At 35.6% G+C, this 25,020-nt stretch overlaps 1 protein-coding gene and 1 non-coding gene across 4 annotated transcripts in view; both read left to right on the plus strand.

Annotated features, from left to right (window-relative positions):
* dyl (transmembrane protein dusky-like) overlaps positions 1–25,020 on the plus strand; it is a 199,023-nt gene that overhangs the window by 67,325 nt on the left and 106,678 nt on the right. The window contains exon 1 of one of the 3 annotated variants that reach the window (XM_081755883.1): positions 7,011–7,266. The exons of 1 other annotated variant lie outside the window; for it this stretch is intronic. The gene's annotated coding sequence lies outside the window, so the exon portion shown is untranslated. Of the gene's footprint in view, positions 1–7,010; positions 7,267–25,020 lie in introns of those variants that run through there. One more of the 3 variants, XM_081755881.1, reaches the window with a different exon arrangement.
* Positions 1,521–1,594, plus strand: TRNAQ-UUG (transfer RNA glutamine (anticodon UUG)). Its single transcript has one exon. It is a non-coding gene; the product is annotated as a tRNA-Gln (tRNA).

A 25,020-nucleotide genomic window follows, 5' to 3' on the forward strand; every position in this document is an offset into this window, starting at 1 on the left:
ACGTACTACTTTTCTGTTTTGATATCGTCCATTAATTGTAGTCTCATTCGCCCTCTCCTTCTTTTTCCTGCCACCATATCCTCTAGTACGTCCATCATGATACAATTCCTACACATTTTTCTTTTCTTTTTTTTCTTTTTTTAAGTATTACGTGCTAAAGGACATGTCCTGCACAAGAATGATAATTAATCACAACTTAATTTATCTTAGCTCTGGAAAAGGTGTACAACGTACCCTCTTTCAAAATTTGCATGGAAGAAACATGCACTCACCCAAATCAACTGTTCTTTCATGCTCTTGCTGTACATATTTCAAAAGAAATTTACCTACCTTTTAAGTGAATAGAAATGTAAGTGTGAAATTAAGTCATAAATATGGCATCTTACAATTACGTAGATATATTAGGATAAAGGATACTATAACGGTAAATGCAAGTGAATCCCAAGGATAGAATGTGCTTCCCCACCAACTTCGTAGGCACGAATCAAGCCACGAACCATCCATACTGGAAACGATTCCTCTGCCACCATGGTTCCATAACAAATATTGGAGGAATATATTGTCTAGGTGACTAAATTTGATTTTTTTACAGTACGAAAGTAGACTGAAATGTTTAGTTTGAGTTTTTGTCTTTTATACAAAACCGAAAGGACAGAACATTGTTTTATTGTGAGCTTCGGATCACTACCCGATATTAAATTAGATGCAATTCGCGGGTGCGCAGACAATTATGTACGATCAATTCTTACAGTATAAACCGTTCTCCACATGGTGTTCCCCACGATATGATATGATAATTAAAATTGTCTCGTCTCGAAACTTTTGTGCCTCGTCTCGTCTCAATTTTTGATAAAATTTTGTAGTCTCGCGTCTCGTATTGATTCTTTTTAAAGGAAAACAGCTTACCAACTTACCTAACGCATTAATTTTTGTATATAACTTTCCGAGATTGTGCGAAACTTTCTTCTCTTAGCTTCAAACGATAGAATTTTAATTTTCGTCCGTTACTCCCTCCCTCAAGAGCCACCACTGATTGTCAGAGTTCCGTTTCGTTTCGAATCTCGTCACGAAAATTGTCTTGTGTCGTCTCAGGCGCAACTCTAGTTTAGTTCAGGGGGCACTTTACATCCGTGAGTTGGAGAGTCATGTGCTTGTTAATAAATTTATTAGCTGAACTGAAAGATTTCATTTCAGTATGTATTCAAAAACTGAAATAATAATAATAATAATAATATAATAATAATAATAATAATAATAATAATAATAATAATAATAATAATAATAATAATAATAATAATAATAATAATAATAATAATAATAATAAACGTGAAACTCATATGTCGGTGCACAATCTTGCCCCCCTTGCAAAACCTGAAATGATGCTACTGGTTTAGGTCGCTGGCGGATCCACGCGGAGGGCGGTGCATGTAACCTCCCCAAAGGCTACTTTTTATAAGGATATATATAAAATATTGCACTATATTATTCTGGTTTGGTGTAAGACACCTCATTCTAAGGTGGCTCCGCGTGGCGTAGTTGCTAACGCTCTCGCCTTTGGTGCGAGTGGTCCCGGGTTCGTTTCCCGGTGGGGGCACTCGGTTGAAAAATTGTTAAAACCTATTTCAGGACAGCCATCCCATTCTCATTTTCTTGGGTCTTCCTCATTCACGGCAGGCAAAACCGGAATGGTCCCAGGCAGCTTCCTTCCCTTTCCCCGGATAGTGTGCTCGCCGAGGTAGGTCATCCTTTATACGTAACGGGCTAAATGTCCATAGATGCCAAAAGCCCAGAAATCTAAATCCTCATTCTAAGCAGAAAATAATCGCTCAGGAGGTGATTCGCTCCTTCCAAACAACACTTCTGAATCCGCCACTGATTTAAATCGACTGAAAACTAAGGATTAACAAGAATTAAAGACAATCTAAATCCTCTGTAATGCAATGTTTCATGAAGACTCTACAAAAACTTAAAAACTAGAATTCTGATAATGACATTAATAATCGAGATGACTTTGTTTACAGATTCAATTAGAAACGTAAGTCGTGTCCTTAAAGAATGTGCTAATAGGTCTAAATAGAGAGAAAGAAAGAAAGGAAGATCAATTTTATAAGAAAGTAGATTGAATTTGAAGAGCATAACAAATTAAGCTATCATTGTGTTTTATCAGCGACGAGCTTTTATTCCGTTATCATTCAATCAATCAGTTCAAAGTCCGACAGATGGAGGTAATAGCCGCACGCGAAAGTCTTTCTCCTACAAATAATTGGATCTCGTTTTAATATTGTACCTCACCTCACTTCACCTGTAGAGAAACAATATATAATAATATATATATATGTCTCTAACTAGGTCACAAGGGAAGGAGAAGCTATCTTCCTTATCGACCAAAGCAATTTAAAACAATGTTTTGTCATGCTCATCGAAGGAGTCTTGTCTCGCTTACTGTTGCTCGAAGAATAACAACACTGAAAGGCGAATAGCGTTCGTTGCATGAGAAGGCACTGACTGATCAACTTGTTCCTGCAGTCCTTTCTTCTTCAGTTGTCAGTACGGAGATTGGTTTGCAGCGCAGTTCTCCAGGTCCCGCGAGCTTCTGGTAGCCTCTTCATGGTCAAATAGTTGGGTTAGGCAATGTCCTCCATTACTTGTTTGATGAATTCCATAACCGTGGTCAGCCTCTAGGATTCCTACCCTCGATTATGGTTTTCATAAGTCCATAAGGTCACCTATCCAGGTAGTTCTTTCCCTTAGTATTACCCACAAGTACGGCTTTGTTTCTCCAGCCTTCCTCAACACCTCTTCGTTGATCACTTTGTCAATCCAAGGAATTAAAGTAACACCAGTACTAGAATGTCCTCTCTTCTCTTCTTTCGTGAATGTCCAAATTTCACTGCCATAACTTAATGCACTCCAAAGAAAGGCCTTAATAAGATTCTTCCTGAGGTACATGTATCTCTGGTTAAAGTAACTTCATTCATACAACTAGAGGGTGGTTCTTCATTAGAGGCCCCAAACTATGTATTATCCCTCCAACTGCAAGCAGGTCAGCCTAATTTCTTAGGAGAAGGGGGCAGAAATGAATGCTTAAGCAAGGGTAATGGCAGAGACATCATGGAATAACACAAAACTGTTATTTATGCATTATTTACGATAGGATTTCCCATTCTGGGGGGCGCACGAGAAATACATTAGGGTCGTGAAGGGAGGTATAAAAGGTGAAAGTAATTAGGGTCTAGTACAGTAGCCAAAAAATATGGCTTACTGCCAAATACTTTCACTAGGTCTTTGTGTGGCTATCTATACGTGTACCAAGAAATAAATAAATTTCTATAAATATGTATAACCTCCAAAAACTAAATTTTATTCCTTCAGTGTTCTCCCAGAGCAATATTTCATTTGACTCAACAGAATCATTGGAAATTCCATCATCGAATGATCTATTAGAACATATTATGGGGCTAATTTTATTGAAAACGCTTCTTGACTGCTATTAACAGTTCACGTTTATGAGATAATTGTCGACACGAAGTTGACCCTATTAAATATTGTTTTATGTTTACAACGTTACATAGAGACTCCTCACATAAATATTAAGCTTTTAGTAACCATGTAAGAAGAGCACACTTGACAATTTACTTGCACTTGGCAAGTAAATGCAGGTATGGCATAATTTTGACTCTTACAGTCTTTGTGATTTGAAATGAAATCTTTCAGTTTAACGTCCCACGTTTTTTGTCCTTTAGGCTAAAGGAAGGCGGATGAATAAGGCAAGTGAATGATGATAGAAGAATTGGTGGAATGATAGTGTGGTAGGAAACGGGACTACTTCACGAAAACCCATGAATACGATGTTGCCCAACACAAACTTATTTGGTCGAGGATCGAACCACCAGAGGTAAGCGCCCCATCACTGAGCCCCAGTGTCCCCCTCCCTGATTTGAGACCTTGTCCAAAATAAGAAATCAAAAAATGTCACCATCCTAGCTTGTATTTTTGATACTGAGTAGTAATCAATGACGACACTGGAAGGGGTGTGTTTTCCAGTGGCATACTCCGCCTCCCCAGACTGCCTCCAGATATGCTATATTGTAATATACTGTAATAACTGGCTGCTCAACTTAAAAAAAAAAAAAAAAATGGCTTTTGATTTCCTAGATTGATGTAAATAAATAATATTTTAATGTTATTATTTTCAAATAATAATGATATTTATTATTATCATTATTTTCAAATAAATCATTATTATTTTTATGTGAACCCTACTCTTCGAGCTATACTTCATTGTAATTTTATCATAGAAAATAGCACTTTACCAATGATTTGTTATAATCTTACCAAGAAAATCGTGCAATGTAGATGGGCCTTGTAGGATATTTCGATACATTGATCAATCAATTGATATTTTGATATATCATAAGACTTCAATGATATTTCGATACATCACTTGACTTTCGATATATCAATCAGTTTCCGATATTTTATATACCTATCGATGGACTTTCGATAAATCGATCACAGTTTCGATATATTAATAGATTTTCGATATTGTGTTAATGTCGATTTTCGATGTATATACAAATCAGAATATCGCAAAACCCTAGTAACGAAATGTCAAAGATCATGTGCTTCATGTGTGTGCTTGTACAAGTGTGTGTGTGTATGTGTTCGTTGCTTGATTTTAACGTCTTGCTTCACCATTGAGGTTATAGGTATGATATTTAATCAAGCTCTCTAGAGGAATCAAACCTGGGTCTCGCGTGCCGCTAGTTGCGTATGCTAACCATATATGGGCCTGGGTCCATGTCTCATGGGGGCGTTCAGATCACAAAGGAATCAAGTCCAATACAAAAAAAAAAAAGTGTATGTATAATGTTATTATGTTATTTATTATATCTGGACATGACATCTTTTATGCTCTGAAAGGAACTTTAGATAAGAGATCTTAAAGATTGGATATGCCAAAAATGACCAAAAAACGTGGACTTGATTCCATTGTGCAATCAACATACCATGTAGTTTCAAGAGCTGAGAAAACAACGTTAATTTCAAACACAACAAACAATATATGCCATGCTATTGGCTGTATAGACAGAAGAAGAAAAGTTGCAGATTCACGTTGTGGATAGAAAGCAAATTCCGTTCTTCTGATCACACACCTAAAAAAATATATTATAAAAAGTTAACTGGTGACAGCTTCTATTAATATTAGTGCAAAAATATGCATGTCATCTGCTCTTTTAAATAAATATGTTGCTCAAATTACAAATACCTGCTCATCCCACTTTACAACGACAATACATCACCTTCAGCCTCTGGTAACAAGAAGGGTAAACAAGACGAAACAGGATTATCAGAAGCAGAAAGACAAAATGCGATGAAGGAATTAGATAATGGATTTGATTGATTTTGTTTTTTCTAATCGTTGTTGGAAAACCAGTTCAAAATGCTATACTACTACCACTTGATGACTACAGGCAGTAGATTTTTTTTTTTTTTTTTTTTTAAAGTTGCCTCTTGGTTTGAAGATAACATTTTGAATTTGTTTAAAACTGAAACGTTTTCGCTTCTCTTCTTCCTCAATGTTATGCAAATTCACTTTGGACGGCGAATCGAAGTGTTCGAACAAACTTCATGGCCAATGTGAACCAGAAAAATCACCACAAGAAGGTTTACAAAGAACTAACAAAAAGTAACAATAAAATATGAAATTAAAAATAAATCACACACAGTAAAGAAAAATCTATAGAAGATGGGGAGATAAATAACTGTGTTTTGACTTTTTGTCACCGAATTTTTCCGGTAACGTGTCAATTATATGGGTCATCATGGAAAAACATTGCTGTTGAAAATGGGGACAGTGAAAATTGAAGAAATACTTAACGTAAGCAATATTGAACTTACAGAAACTCAGGACTCAATGCTGGACCCTAATAAATCGGACTGGGATCTGGGATATGAACTATCGTTATCGGGATACATAACGTCGAGATTACGAGGAATGAGGCCTACAATTAAAATGAGATTCAACATAACTCGGACTTGTATCCGAGCCATTTTATTTCCAGTAGGTGGCTAGGCGAACCTGCGGCCACACAAACTATTCTCCCGGCGGGAGCTCGGATTCCACGTTAATCAGTAGGTCTCGTCGCGTATAGCCTCGTTGCTGAAAGGGACGTTAAATTCAAAATCAACTCAACTCAACAAATCATTCTAATCATAAGACTACCGGGGAACCGCCATAGAATTGTTGGGATTCCAGAGCTTGTTGGGAATTTAACGCCTCGCTTTCGCATCTTGGCATAAGATCAGAATCACACTATGCTCCCACTAGGAATCAAACTTGCTTCACACACCAAAGTCGAAATGCAAACCATTTAGCCACGATAAACTTCTCCAAAGAAGAAATTATAAATGTATTCATTGTTACCAGGTAACTTTAATTTCTCACTATTTAAAGTAGTAAAACGTGGTTCTAAAAAGTGTTACAAATGAGCTGAAGAACGCAACTGTGGATTCCGTCCTAGATTTGCGCTGCTGCACTGTTTCCTTTTTTTAATTTTTATTATCTCTCTTTCTCTTTAAAGTTCCTTCCTTTATCTATCATTGATTTCTAAGAAGCAAGAATAAATATGTATACAAAGAGGTGCTTCTGCAAAAATGATGCGTAAATTATTGTCAGCTGTGCTATTAGACATAGTTGGATGACGGGGTAGATTTTTCGCGTATGAGATGAAGGTGACTCCAAAGTCGGAGCCGAGTAGATCTGTGTGTGTGTGTCTTTGGAAAGCGCTCTAGAAAAATAATATTTAAGAAGGAAATAAAAAAAAAGTCTGTGGGAGACAACTGGAGTAGTATAGGCGGGGTGAGAGGAGAAAAGAAGCAATGAAAGGGGGAATCTTCATACATAACGGTACCTGGCGTGACGTCACATGAAAGGGGGATAGACTGAAAAGTCGGCCATCGTGGTTGCTCGTGAGTGGGTCATGTAGCCAGGTAAGTTCTTTTAGAGTCAATTCAGTTAGTATTTCTCGGAAGAGCCTTGCAGTGTGGTGGATTGTGTGTGCAGGAAGAGCGAAGTGTGCCCCCTGTCTGTCTCAAGGACGATCACTCGCTGTTTTTAGTTAACCGTACCCAAACCGACAAACGCGGTCGTCGGCCTTCTCTGCGGCCCTCAAAGACGGTGGGCATGTTTAAGGAAACGAAGTATTAGCATAGGAGGTACGTCCTTTTTGGAGAATACGAGCGTTCACCTCTTACACCTGTCTTGTGAGTTCAGCGAAGTGTTTGTTTATACTATGTCCTTACATGTTTGTTTTCTTGTGATAATGATGAGTGATCAAAGTGCAATATGTGAATAATTAAGGAATTAATATAATGATGTGGCGATTTCAAGTGTTTTACCCAATCGTCAATAAATTGCTTTAATATGATTTATATTTTGGTGTTTTGCATTGTAAACATGCAACCAACGCTTAAGGATCGTTTAATGTATATCTTTTGGTTACTGCTAAGGTATTAAAGACCAATATCACCTATTTCGTCTGTGAGCACCGATTAAAAAAGAAGTGGAGTGCTTATCAATGCACACGGAATATTCTGTTACGCCGGGGTTCGAAAATCCTGTCAAAAAAAATATGTGTAGTGGATTTCCTTTGCATCTATTTCATATTATATGAATTACCTTTTTTTTTCTACAACCAATTAATCACTTGGGTTGTACGTGTTTTGAGGAAATTGAAGTTCAAAGATTCGGGAACGAATTGTTCACATTATGAATGCAGAATTATTCTATATTTGTATGGTGTATCCGTCGACGAAGAGTTTCTGGTCGTCAATACGGTGATTAGGAGATGTGTGACCAGCACATAGACTGTCATAGCTCCATTTCTGTGATTTAAAAAAAAAAAATCCGTATTCTACAATTTAAATTCAATTAGATTTCCCAATTGTTTTACGATACTGATTAGCACAGAAAATTCTGAACACTTAACAGGGATTCAAATCCAGAAGCACATGCACTAATAGTCATATTAATTATTCGGCTATTGGGAGCAATAGCAGTTGTGTTCATAATACATATTAAAACAGTAATTTGTATGAGAAATTCACTGAAGAGCAGAACCCATCAATGTTCAATCAAGGTTTGCTCGTTCGAACCATGTGAACCTACTTGGAACAGAACCCAAATTTCCCCAGAAAAGCTAGGAATTTCATTTTTTTTTAATCTACGCGGAGAACTTGTTCATCAGGATGTGTCGAAATACATACGGAACATGTATTCACGTCAAATAATACATTCATATGGATAAAAATCAAGAAATTATACACTAAAATAACTTAATATAATACGTAAACGTATTAATTTCTCTAACAGTAACAAATGTGTCAAATATGTCCTTAAGTGCACATACGCTAACGCAACCCAACCGTTTGAGTTCAAAATAAGTTTTTCATACATGAATGGATTTACTTGTCTTACACAGACTCATTTCAAAGGCAGTTTTTTTTTAAATACATTAGCGTGTGACTTACTATAGCTTTTTTAAAAAGGGAAATCTGTTATAATAAATATTAGTGTTTCATATTCTTGATTGAAATTGAAAATGAAATTTATATTTTAACTTCCAACCTCTGAGTTGCCGCACTATTGGATTTCTGAGATATTAGGAGGGAGGAATGTGCTACTATTTTCAGTAAAACACACAAGGTTAGTATAATAATTAGGAAACTGGCTTAGAGAAAAGTAAATTTGAAAGAAAAATTATCTTGAAATCCAAAGGAGGCGCATGTTATAGCAAGTGGAAAATTATGAAATAAATGTGATTTGGGAGCAGTGAGTGAAAACGGAAAGAACATAAGAAACTTCATTCAAACAATGTTTTCGAGCAGAAGGTCACACTGATCTGGGATCGAAAGAGCTCTTTAAGCTTTTTCAGCAGTCCCGAAGAAGTGAGCGCTTTGTCAAGAAGTCATCGTGACTTTCATCTTTTCATTTATTTGGTGACCTGGTATTATATTGGAATTACTAGTTAGCTTGCGTTTGGCACAAGTAATCTTGAGTTTGACTGCAAGTGGAGCCACATAGCTCTGAAATCTCGTGAAGTAGCTGGGAAATTTTTGAATTGGATAAATAACTATTATAATTTAATCCAGGTACAACAGCCTAAAGTTTGTTTGTTTGGAACTTAACAATTCTTTAGAGTGCCGAGACTATATAAGATATTAATTACGTGAAGTTTGCGTGAGTCCCAATTTATCTATACTCCTATCGGATCCAACCCGGTCCTCCAAAGAAGATGGTAACATGAACCATTTAAACTAGAATGGGTCTCTACAAAAGGCTAAACTAATATTACTGAAAACACGTACACTGTATCGCTCTCAACCGAAAAAAAAAAAAAAAAAAAAAAAAACGGCCTTGACTTTTCGAAGCGCTTCCGCAGCAGTTTTCTCAATGAATTTGTTGCGTTTAGCGTCGCGTATCACCTCAGAGCAAATTGTGTGTGGGAGGGGGTGAATTCATTAATATTTTCTCCTAAAACTGTTAAACTTTGAGAGTTTACAGTCAGTTTGAGCATCACACATAATTACATCTGGCATCGCCTAAATGAGTTCTTGCAAAGACTGGTTTTATAGATTAAACTAAACCATATATGAGGCAGGGGCGTATTCAGGGATGGGCGATCGGGGCGATCCCCCCAGAAGAGGAAACTTTCTTATTTTATATATAAATAAACCCCATCCCAGAGTTTGGAGCTCTTAAAAGTAGCTCTAAGTAGCAGTATTACAACCCACCGCTCCCCAAAAGTCCGTCCTGGATCTGCCCCCGATATGAGGCACTTTTTTTTGTAATTTCTCAGACAATTGCGTGTCATGTTCGTTTAGTAGACGAGGTAAATTAATCCGTCAATTATAAGAATCATTGCGGATGCTAAAACAGGTATGTATTTCCAAGTATACGAATAGAGGCACGGTCGCTCGGTGGTACAGCACTTACCTCTGGTGCGTGGAGTCCCGTGTTCGCTCCCCGGTCAAGTAAGTTTGTGGTTGACAATATCGTGTCCGTGAGTTTTCTCGGGGTACTCCTGTTTTCTCCCACATTCTCATCCCGTAACTCATACCGTATCTCAGAAAGTACATTTTATTCCTTAAGCAAGTTATGGGTAAGTAGATTTTTATTTCTTGAAAATATATAGATCTACTATTATTATTATCAATATTTTGAAACAACCAAGTTTTAAATTACGAAAATATTACAATTGCAAAGCCTATTAATTAACGTGAATAACTTTAGAAAGGAAGCATTCGTATCTTTCATTCTTTAAATACAGTCCACAACCAGTTAAGTTTTAAGTTAACGCGAAAATAAATAATCTCTAGACCGGAGTTTACTATCTTTCAGTTAATATTATTCAAATTGTATCACTAAGTTAAATCACTATTCAAAATTTTGTACCTCAAGCAAGAATCAAACTCGGACGTCGCGCATTCTAGGCACGCGCGTTGACCATACCATTGCACCTGAGTGCGAAAGCACATGTAAAGTGTGTATATAACTAAAATGTGTAAATTATTAATCAATCAAATAGAACACATTTATTCAGCAAACTGGCATTTTAGTAGGGTCAGCACAGTAAAGTGTGTGACAGTAGCGTATAACTGCATTGCCAAGTATCCACACATATACTCTCCATTCGTTTGTTCCCAGGTTCAGTTTCCGCCAGAGGTAAACCTGGAACTTCGGATAAAATCTGAGTAATTTGGATCCTCAATTGAACAGTCTATTATATTTCATATAGATTCGGTGCTGAAAACCAACGTTAAATTTTGATCGAATAAAGTTACAATTTTAATTAATTTCCTATATTTATGGGGCCACGGTGGCTCAGTGGTAGAGCGCTAACCTTTGGTGTATGAAGTCTTTGGTTCCATCCCCGACCAAGTAAGTTTCAGGTTGACAACATCTGGGTACTCCCGCTTTCTCCCACAATTTCATTCTATCAATTCCTCCATTATTCTTCATTTGCCTTAATCATCCATTACCCTTAATCTAACAGGGCGTAATCGTGGGACGTTAAACTGAAAGATTTCATTTATTCCTTTATTTATGGATTTTTAATGTAGCTATTCTCTTGTATATAATTTAAGACGTTCAGTAAGCATTTTTAATTTAATGTGCCAGTGAATGATTCATTGATTCATTACATTTATAAACAACAGGACTGAACGATGCATATTTCGTTCGTTTAAAGTTCATTTGAAGCACAATGTATCTTTGTGCGTTTTCGTCTATTTAAGTCATAATAGTGTTCCTTAAATGAAAATGAAATGATTTTTTTTTTTAAAGTTTAACGTCACGATGTGGCCCGTTACTAACTCTCATGGTAATCGAACCAGGATCCCTCGAAACCAGATGCAAGCCAACGTACTCCTGTTTCTTTAAATATTGAATCTGGCATGTATGCGTATAAAATACATATAAAAATGGGGAAGTTTTACTGAGTCTGAAGCCCCGTTACCAAAATAGAGACACTTTGAAATGAAATGAAATGAAATCTTTGAGTTTGACGTCCCACGGTTATGCCGGTTAGGCTAAAGGAGACGGTGATGATGAGTGATGAATGAAATGGTGGAATGAAGAAAGTGGGAGGAAACGGGAGAACCCCGAGAAAACCCACGCACACGGTGTTTGTCCACCACAAAGTTCACTTGGCGGGGGCTGGGATCGAACCCGGGACCCCAAGCACCAGAGGTGAACGCTCTACCACTGAGCCACCGCGGCCCCTAGAGACACTTTGAGTACGTACAGTAAAGCTTTCGGATTTATATACTTTGTGCCGAGGAATGTTTGATGGAACCCAAATATAATAACATTTACAAATTTTTCTTCAGATTGATCGATTCGATTGGTGTTCAGCTTCCCGTCCAGTACCGAGGTTGTATTCTCGTTAAGTACCCCGTTCCGCCCCGCTTTTCCCTATATATAATATCTATAACCACATATGATTATCTATAACATAAAGTATAATTTTGAAATAAAGACGTTTCAAACAAACGTGGTGTTTTAAAATTTGATGTTTAATTACAGAGAACAGTCACGGGAGAACCGACAGTATAGCTGTAACTTCAGATTAACCAACTTTACACTCGCCATAAAAAAAAGTTATTATGTACCAATGAAGATTAACAAGATTCGCTAATTTGTATTGTATATTATTACAGAAAATTAATGTCTCGGAATTTTGTTCATTTTATTTTAGTTACTAAATAGACTAGTCGTAACTCTCAAGTATTGGATCGTATGCAAATTTCCTCCAATGCTAGTGATATATCTTAGGGTCACGTAGAGGGCAGAGCAGCTAGCAATAACTATTATCCTGAATCCAGGGTTAAAAGTGAGAGGGAACGCGGTGGAACGTCGTTCCTCCACTTTCAAAAACTATCTATGGCGTCCCTCCACTTCCTAAAAATTACAATGGGCAAAGATAGGAACCGGGGACGATGTGACGTCATGCGTTCCCCAATTTGTTAGGTCTACCTTTTTCCCTGCCTGAATCTGAACTTCTATTAGGAGCGTGATTGACTGATCGAGGCATCTTGCTTTTGCATAAGAAGTTTATTTTAGTGTGGGGCGCCGTAAAAGGAGGGCGTACCGGGTATTTGCTTGGTGGTCCAGTCTACCTTTCCCTCCGAAGCACAAAAGAAGTTTTAGTCCGGTGCACAGCGACGTAACTACGCTAGTTGTTGCCCGGGTCAAGAAATTGCCTTAGCACCCCCTGACCAACCAAACCAAAATGCTCCCCAAATATCTGCCCAATTTTGCGCCCTTACAATCCGACGCCCAGGGCACAAGCCCCGTTTGCATCCCTAGTTACCTCACTACCGATGCAGGTGTGCACCCAGAAATTTATATTAGGGTGTGTCCAAAAATTTGGGGAGGTCCACCAATAGTAGTCACCAAGGGCGGATCCAAGGGTGGGCTATAGGGGCTATAGCCCCCCTTGACCCTCAGGTATATACAGGATAAAATGGACTTCAATCCTGTTTTACACTGGATAAAGCAGCAAACTATGGTTTAGCCCTTCCCTTGATCATATCCTGGATCCGCCACTGGTAGTCACTATGTCTAGGTAGTATTCAACTGGTCTTATTCTACACTGGATAAAATGATAAGTAATTTTAAAGTACCACCACATATACTCTCACCAAAAGTAATAAAACTAAATTGTTTTTACAAGAAAAGAAAGAGTACAGATGTAGTGTAAGATCAAATTTTTAAGGCACATCAACCGTTTATCTTCTAAAGCAGTGATCGCCAAACCGTCGATCGCTAGCTACTAGTAGCTCGCGGGAACATTTTCGGTAGATCGCGTTAAGGCTCCAGTTGGCTAAACTTGAATCCTGTAAGATTAATTCCTTGATTAATGTAAGTTTTTTTTTTAAAGTTGATAGTTCTTTTGGTTGGTAGCTCACAATAGGATTTAAAAACGGTACAGAAGCTCAGGAGTTTCATAAGTTTGGCAGTCACTGTTCTAGAACAACCATAGTTTCTTTAAGAGTCTTCATCCCGGCGAAATTAAAATACCGCTAATTTTACAGTAATTCTGTGATATCTTCAAATAGATAAAAGATAAGTGAAATATGGAACAAGAGCGCCCTAGACAATATTATTTTGCGTGAGGTACCGTTATCACAAGTCACCTAGTGGCTTTCCGTTTTCAGCTATTTAGAAACGCGAAAATAAATGCCGAATTTAAAAATGGCTCGAAATCGAAAGCAGATAAGTGAGTCGTGATAACGGTTTCTCATATAAAATAATATTGTCTAGGGCGCTCTTGTTCCACATTTCAATTATATTTTATCTATTTGAAGATATCACATAATTACTGTAAAATTAGCGGTATTTTAATTTCGCCGGGATGAAGACTCTTAAGGAAATGTAGAAAAATCTGTCGAGTTACGAAGTAGGTCTGGGCCCATGGGCTCTTGTGGGAGCGGACCTGCTCCGGTGTAGTTGGTGGATGCACAGAACAATCATTCACTATCAACCTCCACAAAACAGACCATTCCTCACCATATTATCTCGCCTACAAGAAACTTGGATACAGGGCTACGTCATCAGCCCTGCCAATGACACCTTTGAACACTCAATCAAAACAAGACTTATAAACCATCACGTAAAAAGGTGTTAATCTTTCATAGCAGAAGATGCTGTGTAAGAATTAACACTTTAAAAAGTGAATACATTTTCAATTGTGCACAATTCCCCTATCTTCAGGCGCCTTCCAATAATAATAATAATAATAAAAATCCCGCATGCATGGGTGTACTAATACAATGTTTCACCATTCTATATTATGCTGTGCGTGTGTTTATGCGTGTAATTGTCTCTTTTGAAGCTACAGTACAATAACTGTGAAAACTACGATGCACGGTAACAGGTGAAGCAAAGCAACATTGCAAGTAAATAACGTTATATTAATTTTTATTCATTATAATAATAATAAAAAAAAGGCTCTCACGGTACATATATTAGTGTTTAGTGGCAAGTGTACAACGCTTTTAAGAGAAATAACTGCAATAACAGTATTCAAGAAATAAGAACACTGGCCAGCTGACCTGTACATGTATTCAGGGTGCAGAAAAGATAGTCTTTTGTATTATAGGATAATTATTACGAGTGATGTAGCCAGGAAAGTGTTGGGGTAATTGAACCTTTCTAAGATTATGAGATAACAGTTCGTTCTTTTTAAAGTAAAATATTTGTTAGAGTGAAAGATAGCTTTTGGGTCTGTCTTCCCCAACTTCTGATCATATTTTCTAGCTATTTTACTGTTTACAGAGTATTTTCAGTTTGTTTCTTTTATATGTAAAAAGATAAAATAAAATACAATACTAAACTTTTATACGGAAGCAAGGTTGTTCAATGGTAGAGCGCTCACCTCTGGTGAGGGAGTTCTGGTACGATCCAATCTCGCGCGAAGTGAGCTTTGTAGTGGTGGACAAACATCATGTGCGTGGAATTTCTAGAGGTTCTCCCACTCTATTCATTCCACTATTTTGTTGATTATTATTATCACTGTCTCCCTTGAGCTCAAAGTATGAACGTGGGACCTTAAATTTTAAATAATAATAATAATAATAATAATAATAATAATAATAATAATAATAATAATAATAATAATAATAATAATAATAATAATAGTATGTGAAGATTTTATTGGCTAATACTGGCTTGTCAGCTTAAGCACTTCGGGATATTTGTGGCAGAAGATTCTTTAAGAGACAAAAGTTGAGACTGTCTCGTTTTCGAAAAAGTATCTTCAAAGCGATGCCTCTTCTCGAATTGGAAGAGCTTCATCTCGTCACGAGAAACTTGCCTCGTTTTGTCTTTAGTGTCAAGGACTTAAGTATAGATTTAATTTTAGAAAAGTCTATTCTATCTGTCTTGTAGGCGTTAGTTAAAATACCTTTACTCACCTCCTAGAGAGGTCTGAAACACTATCTCTCTTCAAATAGTGTCGTCGAGTTTCTACACATTTCTAAGCCTTGGCATTGACAGAAACACCCTCAAAGTCCTCTTTGAGAATGTAGCGCCCTTGGGTCACCTTCGTTTGACTCAAATTGGGTATCATTTAGCGATGTGTTCAACATAGAAGAATCGTACCTTTTTTGTGACCAAGTGGCGATCGTTTTCTGTGCTCATTGCGCTGGGTTCAATCGCCGGTATGTATACTTGACTCGGAGCAAAAACGAATAATCTTTCGGATCCTATTTTGTAAGTACAGTGAAACCTCTCAATAACGGATGCCTATGGGGTATAATTATTTGTGCTTCAATGAGAGATATCCATTTCAGAGAGGTTACATATATTTAGAGTGCTCGCAACTCATATGGTAATTATATGCAGTAAATACATTAGTTATAAATGAACATAGGTTAATATCAAAATACTATACCCAGCGTTTGGATTACTGGGGGAACGGAAATGAAATCTTCCACTGTAAAGATGCAAAAGCATATCTGGAGGATGCGTTTATATGGCGTATACGTTCTGCAAAATTTCTCTGTGATCATTTTTTTCTCAAGTACAAGTCATACCTCTATAACAGTCCCATAATTTGCTTATTGACCGTTTAAAAGTAAAAGTAACCTTACAAAAGGACATACTATGTATTATTAAACACTGAAAACGTGGACAGAATTACGACGTTTTATGAATTTCTTGGGAAGAAAGTCTGCAATAATTGTCTGCTATGTAATCTTGCGGACACTAGTTTCTAATACAAATTTACTTGTAATTGCTCTATCAGTTGAAGATTTATTTTAGGTACATACTGCAGAAAGTGAAGCTTACACCAGCATTATTAAAAATTAGAAATTGTAATTTTGTTTCTAAAAACACAGTTAATACAAACTTGTTATGCAATTGCTTTCGTTAAATCACAAAATTGAACGATTACCTCTTATGTTTAGAGTTTGATCTTTCATTTCTTGTCAAAAGTTGCGGTAGCTTAGTGGTGGAATGTTCATCTCTGGTGCGCAGGATTCTTGATTCGATCCCAGTCGACGTAAGTTTGTGGTGGACAATGTCATATCCGTGGGTTTTCTCGTTTCCCCTTCTCACACTCTCATTTCTCATCCATCTCTTTAGTCTTCAGGGATGTCGTGAGACGTAAAACTAAAACATTTTATACCTTGTCGCCATAAAACATTGTAATGAATGGTAAATGCATAAGAATGTTGATGGAATCTTTAGTACAACGATTGTTACAAAACTTGAGAAAATTATTTGATCACAGTGATTATTCATGATACATCACCCATAGCATCATATGATCTGTATTACCAGTGTTTCTGTCAGCTAAACTGCCAGCTATTAGTTGACCAACTGCCCATTCTGGAGCTTAGATACATTAAATTGCGGTTATATTGTGATAACTTATAAACTTTTATTTATTAATTTATTTATTTTGCAAACAAGTGATTTATTATTTGTTACAACATTGTACCGTATTTGAGTCATACTGATTATTGACATAATTGTAAAGCTTTTCTATTCTTTGATATTAAATTCATCTTACTTCTGTACGTACACTCATGTCCAAAATTATTGTTGCATGTCTATAAATATGTTGTTGTAGGAATATAATTTGATAACAAATTCGCCCGGAATTTCTTATAATGTTAGTATGTGTATAATCGGGAAAGACATGTATGTGGAAAATTTCATGCCAAAAGAGCAGTAAATAAGGACAATAAAACGAAAAATTAAACTTTCTTGTCCATTTAGCAACATTTTATTTTACTCACTCTAATTTTCGTATTTATTATTCTTTTGCTATGAAATTTACCACAAATATACATTTCTCGATTATACAGATAGTATCAGTATTAAAAGTACCCTGCAAAATCATTATCAAATTATATTCTTACAAGAAGACAGTTATAGATATGCGACCATCACTTTGGACATGAGTGTACATCGGAAGTGATATACAATAAATATATTATATGTTTGACTAAAATCGAGAATTGAAATTAGAAGTTATTTAGAAATTCAAAGGCTATGTTGTATATTAGTGAAATGGAACTATGCGATCAAAGAATAGTCTCATAGGCCTATAACGAGAATGAAGTCAATCTTTGCAATAAAAAAATTCTTGCCAGATTTGTTCAAGAACTGTTATTTTAAAATGTTTAATTATTATTAGTCGGTTTCTTATCGGACCTAATGCTGTTAAAAATTGTATATTCCCATACTCGAATATTTATTATTAGATGGTTTGTACAAAGTAATTATTTGAAAAAATGAAATCTTTAAGTTTTACGTCCCACGGTTATGCCGGTTAGGCTAAAGGAGACGGTGATTATGAGAGATGAGTGAAATGGTGGAATGAAGAAAGTGGGAGGAAACGGGAGAACCCCGAGAAAACCCACGAGCACGGTGTTTGTCCACCACAAAGTTCACTTGGCGGGGGCTGGGATCGAACCCGGGACCCCAAGCACCAGAGGTGAACGCTCTACCACTGAGCCACCGCGCCCCCCAAAGTAATTATTTGAATATGTGATCAAATGATTTATTTAAATAGACTAATAATTGGACGTTCAATGCACAAGGAAATCAAGTCCACCTTTTTGGTCATTTTGGACACATTCCATCTTTAAGATCTCTGTATGAAATTTCTTTCAGAACTAAAAAATTCACGTCCAGATATTGTAAAGAACTCTCATAATATGTATAAAAAACACTTTTTTTCTTAAACGTACTGTACAAACTTTATATATCTTTTTCTTACAACTTGGACTTGATTCCCTTTTCCTCTGAACGTCCCAATTATTCGATTAATGACAACAGAAAGTTTGTTCGAGTAACGTATATTTGGTGACAATACAGAATAGGTTGGCATAAGATTGGATACTTTATAGATTGAATGTATTTCCTCGTTAAGAAAACGAAATACAAAAATAAATTAATTTCTTGGTTGGTTGTTGGAGTTTAGCGTCCCGTTTCACCATCAAGGCTATATGAGACTGGACCTACAGTTTAAATTCAAATCCGAACCAACGTAATGCATTGGGATTTCAAGGCTCTCCCAATCCTGGGATCCCATGCACCAAAGGTACTCGCTAGCCATTAGACCAGTGGGGAAGGACAAAGTTAATTTGGGTTTATGGTATACCCTGGAGTAGAGTATTAACTTAATCTATTACTGGTATCAGGTACTATAGGTACTGACTCATCTAACCATCTTATGTTGCTCTATTGCTGCCCTACTAAACTATTTTATAACTAAACTATCCTAGTTCTTCACGCTAGTCTAGTGGCTACCTGTGTGTCTTTGTTGTAAAGGATCCCGGGTTCAGTTCGGTGGGAGAACATTGAATTCATTATGGTAGTTCTGATTCTACTCTAAACTGTAGGTCCACGTCTCATATATACTCGGTGCTAAAAAAAAGGGGACGCTAAACTTTAACAATCAAACAAACTTATTCTATATATCTTTGGTGCTAAAAACGGGGTGGTGCTAAGAAAGATGTTAAATTAACAATCAAACAAGCCTATTCTATATATTCTAGGTGCTTTAAAAAAAAACTCGGTGCTAAACTTTAACAATCAAATAAGCCTATTCTAGCTTTCTTGTGCCCATATGGTCAGCAAATGTGTCTTTAGTACGGGAAATCTGGGTTCGATTTCCAGTGGGAGCTCATGTGGTTTGAATCTCTCGTTGAATTTAGGTCCATGTCTTTTATAACTTCGACGTTGAAAAGAGATGTTAAATTCCATCACCGGTAGCTTACTATGTTTTACTATAAACGGTATTTTTATAACTGACAATCACATATTTAGAGTTATTTGGATACTGATTCATTATTACAATACGTACAGATACGAAGCGAGAACATTGAACTAACCTGAATCTTTGCGGAATATTTGAATAACTATTCAGTTTAACAAAATTAATCGCAACAAAAAATATACTATAATGTTTTAGAATTGTAAGAGGATACAAAGTAAATAGCATTCTATAATTAGTAACCTTACAGTATTTACTTACATTATGTAAATAAATGCTGTAAATATAAAAAAAAATCATGCTTTAGCTTTTCCTCTTCTCTATTCAATGATGCAGTGTAATTTGTTAGTATTTCATTATATTCTTATTGAAATTCTAGTAGTAATAATATAATCATTTGACTTTCACAATATGGAAGACACTTTCTTCTCAATGAAGTTTAAGGTCAACCATTTCCTTGGCTTTTATAAATAGAGCGAAGTGAAAAAAAAAAAAAGCAGAGAGCTGGATACACTGAAGCATTGATGAAAGGCATTTTGTATATTTATTTTCCTTCTTTTCGGAACATTAACTCTTATTTACAATCTTAACCAAAGAATCGGTATTTAAATAATTACTAATAATTGTCATAGAAAGTTTTCAACATAAAATTGGTGATTGTAGTTTGCATTCTTTCTTCGCTATTGTGGAAATAATTCATTCAGTTTATTTATTTATTTATTTATTTTCCTTTCCAATGTTGTAGTTGAAGAGCAACATGATATTCTAAATTCACTTCCTCATTTGATTTTCATAAAGCACTTAAATCGAAGAAGAAAAGCTTTCTGAAAGATACAATTAAGTTTACAAACTATTTGAAGCATTGGTATAGATTTCGTTTTGTTGATCATCTCCTTTATCCAGTGCTGGATCTAGAAGGTAAAAACTGGGGAGGGGGGCAGCCAGAACTCAGATTATGGTAAGCATATCATGAGTTTACTATAAACTTTCAAAAATATATAAATAATAGCTTCAATTATTTTTGTCACTCAAAAAAAAAAAAAAAAAAAAAAAAAACTGGGGAGCGTAGACCCCCGGCTCCGAGCTAGATCCGCCACTACCATTATCTGAGACATAATGATAGTTCTACCAGAAAAAGAATTATGTTTCTTTTTGTTGGTTTTTCAATACTTTCCTCCTTGAGCGTCATTTCAGATTTTGCTTGGGGGGGGGAGACCCCTTGATATGAGTAAAATTCGACGTTTTTTACTGACTTGCTACTATTCTATTGATAAAATCTATAAAAATCTCAAACTCAGGGGGGGCAATTGCCTCTCTCTGTCCCCCTAAATGACGCCCCTGCTTTCCTTTTCCTTAAAACGAAGGTGCTCAGGAAAGGACAGGGGGTCAATTGTCCTTGACTTTGACATATATTAATACTAATATCGGTAGAAATTCTTATCCCCTCCCCCCGAAGCAAAATCTGTCTCAGTACTATACAAGTATGACAGCATGGCTGGTACGAGTTAAAAAATGTGGATAATTTTAAATTGACTTTTTACTTCTGTGGTTTTTTTTTCTGCACTTGTATTCAACAGATATTTTCAGTTCAGATTCTTCCCCCGTTCCCTTTCTTGAATAACAAAGAGTCTTCTTTTGTTGTATATTCTGCAAGTTGGTTCAGCTAACTCTGTCCATGGTTAAGTTTGAAGAAATACGAGTAGCAAAACGCCAGTAATTGTAATTGGTGTGCAGTAATGTAACACGTATGTTTACAAACAAAATTTGAGTAGTTTTCCTTTCCTTATTTGAATAGTTTTCCTTCAATTGTTTGAATAGTTTTCCTTTCCTTGTTTGAATATTCCTTATTCGACAATTCATCGTTAATCGAGTATTCGAATAATTATTTACTTCTTCGAATATTCTAATAACTCTTTATTGATCGAAATATTCGGAAACTTTCGTTATTCGAACAATTATTCGATTAGTCGAATAATTGTTCGATAATTGAATAATCGCATAATTATTTTTCTTATTCGAACAGTCACTAACTTATTTGAACAATTATTCGTTAATTGAATATTCGACCAATTGTTCGTTATTTAGAAGACAGTCCAATATTTGAAGTTATCATTTAATCGAACAATTAGTTATTATTAGTAAATTTGATAATATTATTTTGTTGCAATATCCAATATATAATTATTTGAGTTGAATTCTAATTAGCATGAATTGAACAACAGTGCAAAACAGTGGATGGTATAGATTTATGATCAATATGGATGAGATTTTTTAAACTCCTTCTTCTCGGAAATTAGCGCTAATTTGCACGTAATACGAGAGGAAAGAATTAAAAACTTTTTTTTAAAAAAAAAAGTTCGATAAGTGACTGCTGCTGTTGTACTGTAAATACGTGAATTCATCGCGGCTAGGAAGCGGAAGTCATTGCAGGAAACTGGAACCGGACCGGGCCGGCTGGCTTCTTAAGGTGCGCTGATTGTATTACAACAACTGATTTACTATTAACCTACTCTTATTGTGGTGGAGTCAAGTCGTCAGCTGGTTGGGAGGGGAAGTGGTTAATAGAAGGCGGTCAAGCATCCGAAGATGTAAAATATGTTGCTCGCCCAAAAATCAACATTCTAAACTGTCCTGCTTCTTCACAGAATCTCTTCTTCTTTTTTTTTTATCTCTCTTTCTCTTACTGGTTTGTATATATACATATACTTTTTTTCTCGTACACCATTTTCATTTCTTAACCGAGTCACGTATTACCCACAATAAAATCCTATTATTTCTAACCTTGTATAAAGAAGGTGGAAAGGATATCCTTATAGTAGCAAAAAAAAAAAAAAAAAAAAAAAAAAAAAAAAAAAAAAGTTTGTTACAATTAGCATCTAATTATAACTTTCGTATGCCATCTAATTTTCGTATGCCATAATCTTCTTATTTAATATATTACTTTTAGAGAGCCAAAGTAGCTCTATAGGTAATTAGTAGTCTTGTGGTAGATGTGAATTTCTGCAGGCTATTATTCTTAGTTAACGCACAATTTCTCACATAATACATTGTTTGTTTGTTTGTTAAGTTTTTGCGTCACTTTTCAACACTAAGCCTACATGGTACGTGGGTCTAGAGTTTTAAGGTGGATTTAAGACCAACGCAATGCGTTCAATTTTTTTTTCTAAGGCACTTCCACCGCACACGCTAGCCTCTAGATCTATGGAAGGGCCCAAATCGATAGATTGTAGATTTATTTTCTTTTTTAAAGCTGAGCTGATAATACTAGATAGTATCCTATAAAGTACATAATGTCTATGGGATGTTCTTACGTCGCGCAGGTCCCATATCAGTATCGGCCGTTTAGGGTCGCCCTGAATGAATACAGGATAATGGAAAAATCCAAAGGATTTTCCCTTTGATTTTAATGGGATGTGTCTGTCACAATAGAATCCTTAAGGACAATTGAAATGTCCAAGGGATTTTCCTTAGATTTGAATAGGATGTGTCTGACAGAAGAAATTTTAATGGTAATGGAATTATACAGGGAATTTGAATGAGATGTGCCTATCACAGTAAAAACTTTAAGGATAATTGGAATATCCAAGAGATTTGCCTTAATTTTGAATGGGATATGCCTGTCACAGTAGAAATTTTAATGATAATGGAAATATAGACAGGATTTCTCTTAGTTTTGAATGGGATGCGCCTAGATTTCTCGTGAATTTTAATGGAGTGTGTCACAAGACAATATTTGGATAACCAAAAGTTGTTCTGTGACTATGCAACAAAGAGTCCAGAAATGTATTACAGAAATCTTACAGGAAGTCCCGTTTCCAGGACAAAAGCGACTCGAAAGTGACATCCCTTGCATATCTAACTTTTTACAAAAATAAAATAAAATAAACTAAGTTAATACTGAATTCTTAATTAAATCATAATAACAGCTGATCTCCGTATTGTCCGAGTTTTTGCGAATCCGAGGAAAGCTCGGTCCCAATTACCTCAAATAATCGTCAGCCTACTGTATATACGTTTTAATCAATAATATAGTCAACATTCTACTCAGAAAAGTGAAACTCTACTTATATTGGTGGAGAGCCTTGCCCTCCCTCCCTCCTCCCCTTAGACTAAACCTGAAATGATACTACTGTGTTAGATTTGCTACTGTCAGAAGTCCTGTATATACAGGATTGTTCCATATTTTTAGACTATATTTTTCTGCCGTGTATAGAGGTAGTACTGGAAGCACATTTGTCCCGTATTTGCTTGCTAGTGCCGGTAGTTCAAAATTTTAAGCCATGCCAAAAAGGGTATTCTCACTGTAGTGGCTACATGAAAGAACTATAACATTACACTCTCTGACAGTGATGTATCAATCGCAAACAAGTCTGGACGTTCTGAATGGCTATTATTGGATGAGCAAGTGAGCCATGGGCAAATTCTTCAGAGTTTAGTAGTTCGCAATTCATCATCTCAGCACATAGTCCTAATTTTGAATGTATATTTTGGTTGACGAGTGTACAGTAGAGTAATGAGAGAAAAAGAGAGTTGACGTGACTACAACGAAATAAACATTCCAGTATTTAATAAATTTGAACCTGACTTGCAGTGAATTTCGTTACTATATTTTACACGACAAACAGTTGCTATGAAATACCAAATCAACTATTCACTTGAGAAAGTATTCTTCTCCTCTCTTTGAGTTGAACTGGAATTTTAATGATTTGATTTTCTTGATTTCCTCTTCAGATCTATAAACTACGTCAAAATTTAATTTTGTGATACATAAATTTTACTATTCGTACACCAAATATGAGTGATTTTAAATTTGTATATATAACGCAAATTGATTTTGAATAAAAAGGAACATTTAACTGGTTTTGCAGTAGCAATAAAAAAAAAATCAATCCAATAAAATTCCAGTTCAACTGAGAGAGAACTGTAATAATAATAATAATAATAATAATAATAATAATAATAATAATAATAATAATAATAATAATAATAATAATAATAATAATAATAATAATGTGCCAGTCTGTCATAAACTTTTTGCATAGAAAGAAGTAACCCAGAGCCACCAAATTCGGTCCACGGATAGATCTTTACCGGATCTAGTGCTATAAGAAGTCCTTTCTTAACGATTTTTGGCTCGGTGGGTCCAATTGGGGAGAGATGTATGCGAAAACCTATGATCGTTTATCGTTGTTTCTTTTAAAGCCAAGGAGTGTATGCAACCCCCATTACCTCACGATTATGCGGGCTTATGTAATAGCAGAGGATAAATAACGGGAAACGGAATAAGGACTTTCCCCCTCCCCTTCTCTTTTAATCGAAGTTCTGAATTAAAAGTTGTCAATAATAATAATAATAATAATAATAATAATAATAATAATAATAATAATAATAATAATAATAATAATAATAATAATAATAATAATAATAAAGTCTCCAAACAACAGGATATAGTAATCTAGGTGATATTTTGAATCTATAATTCCAATTACCTCTTCATACTACTATACTTTTGAATTAGATACACAATGTACAAAACATATATATATATGGTAATTTTATCAGTAACAATTTTGGTTAATAATCGTACTGTACATTATACCCTCGCTAGTGTCAAAATGAAAACTTTAATGAGGGTAAACTACAGAGATGTCTGTATTTCAGTATCAGTTGCATTTAATCTTAATATCAATTTTCAACAAAGGTATCGTGAATTATCAATTTT

The sequence above is a fragment of the Thermobia domestica genome, chromosome 4, assembly GCF_964235325.1.
Source record: "Thermobia domestica chromosome 4, izTheDome1.hap1.1, whole genome shotgun sequence".
Lineage (NCBI taxonomy): Eukaryota > Metazoa > Arthropoda > Insecta > Zygentoma > Lepismatidae > Thermobia > Thermobia domestica.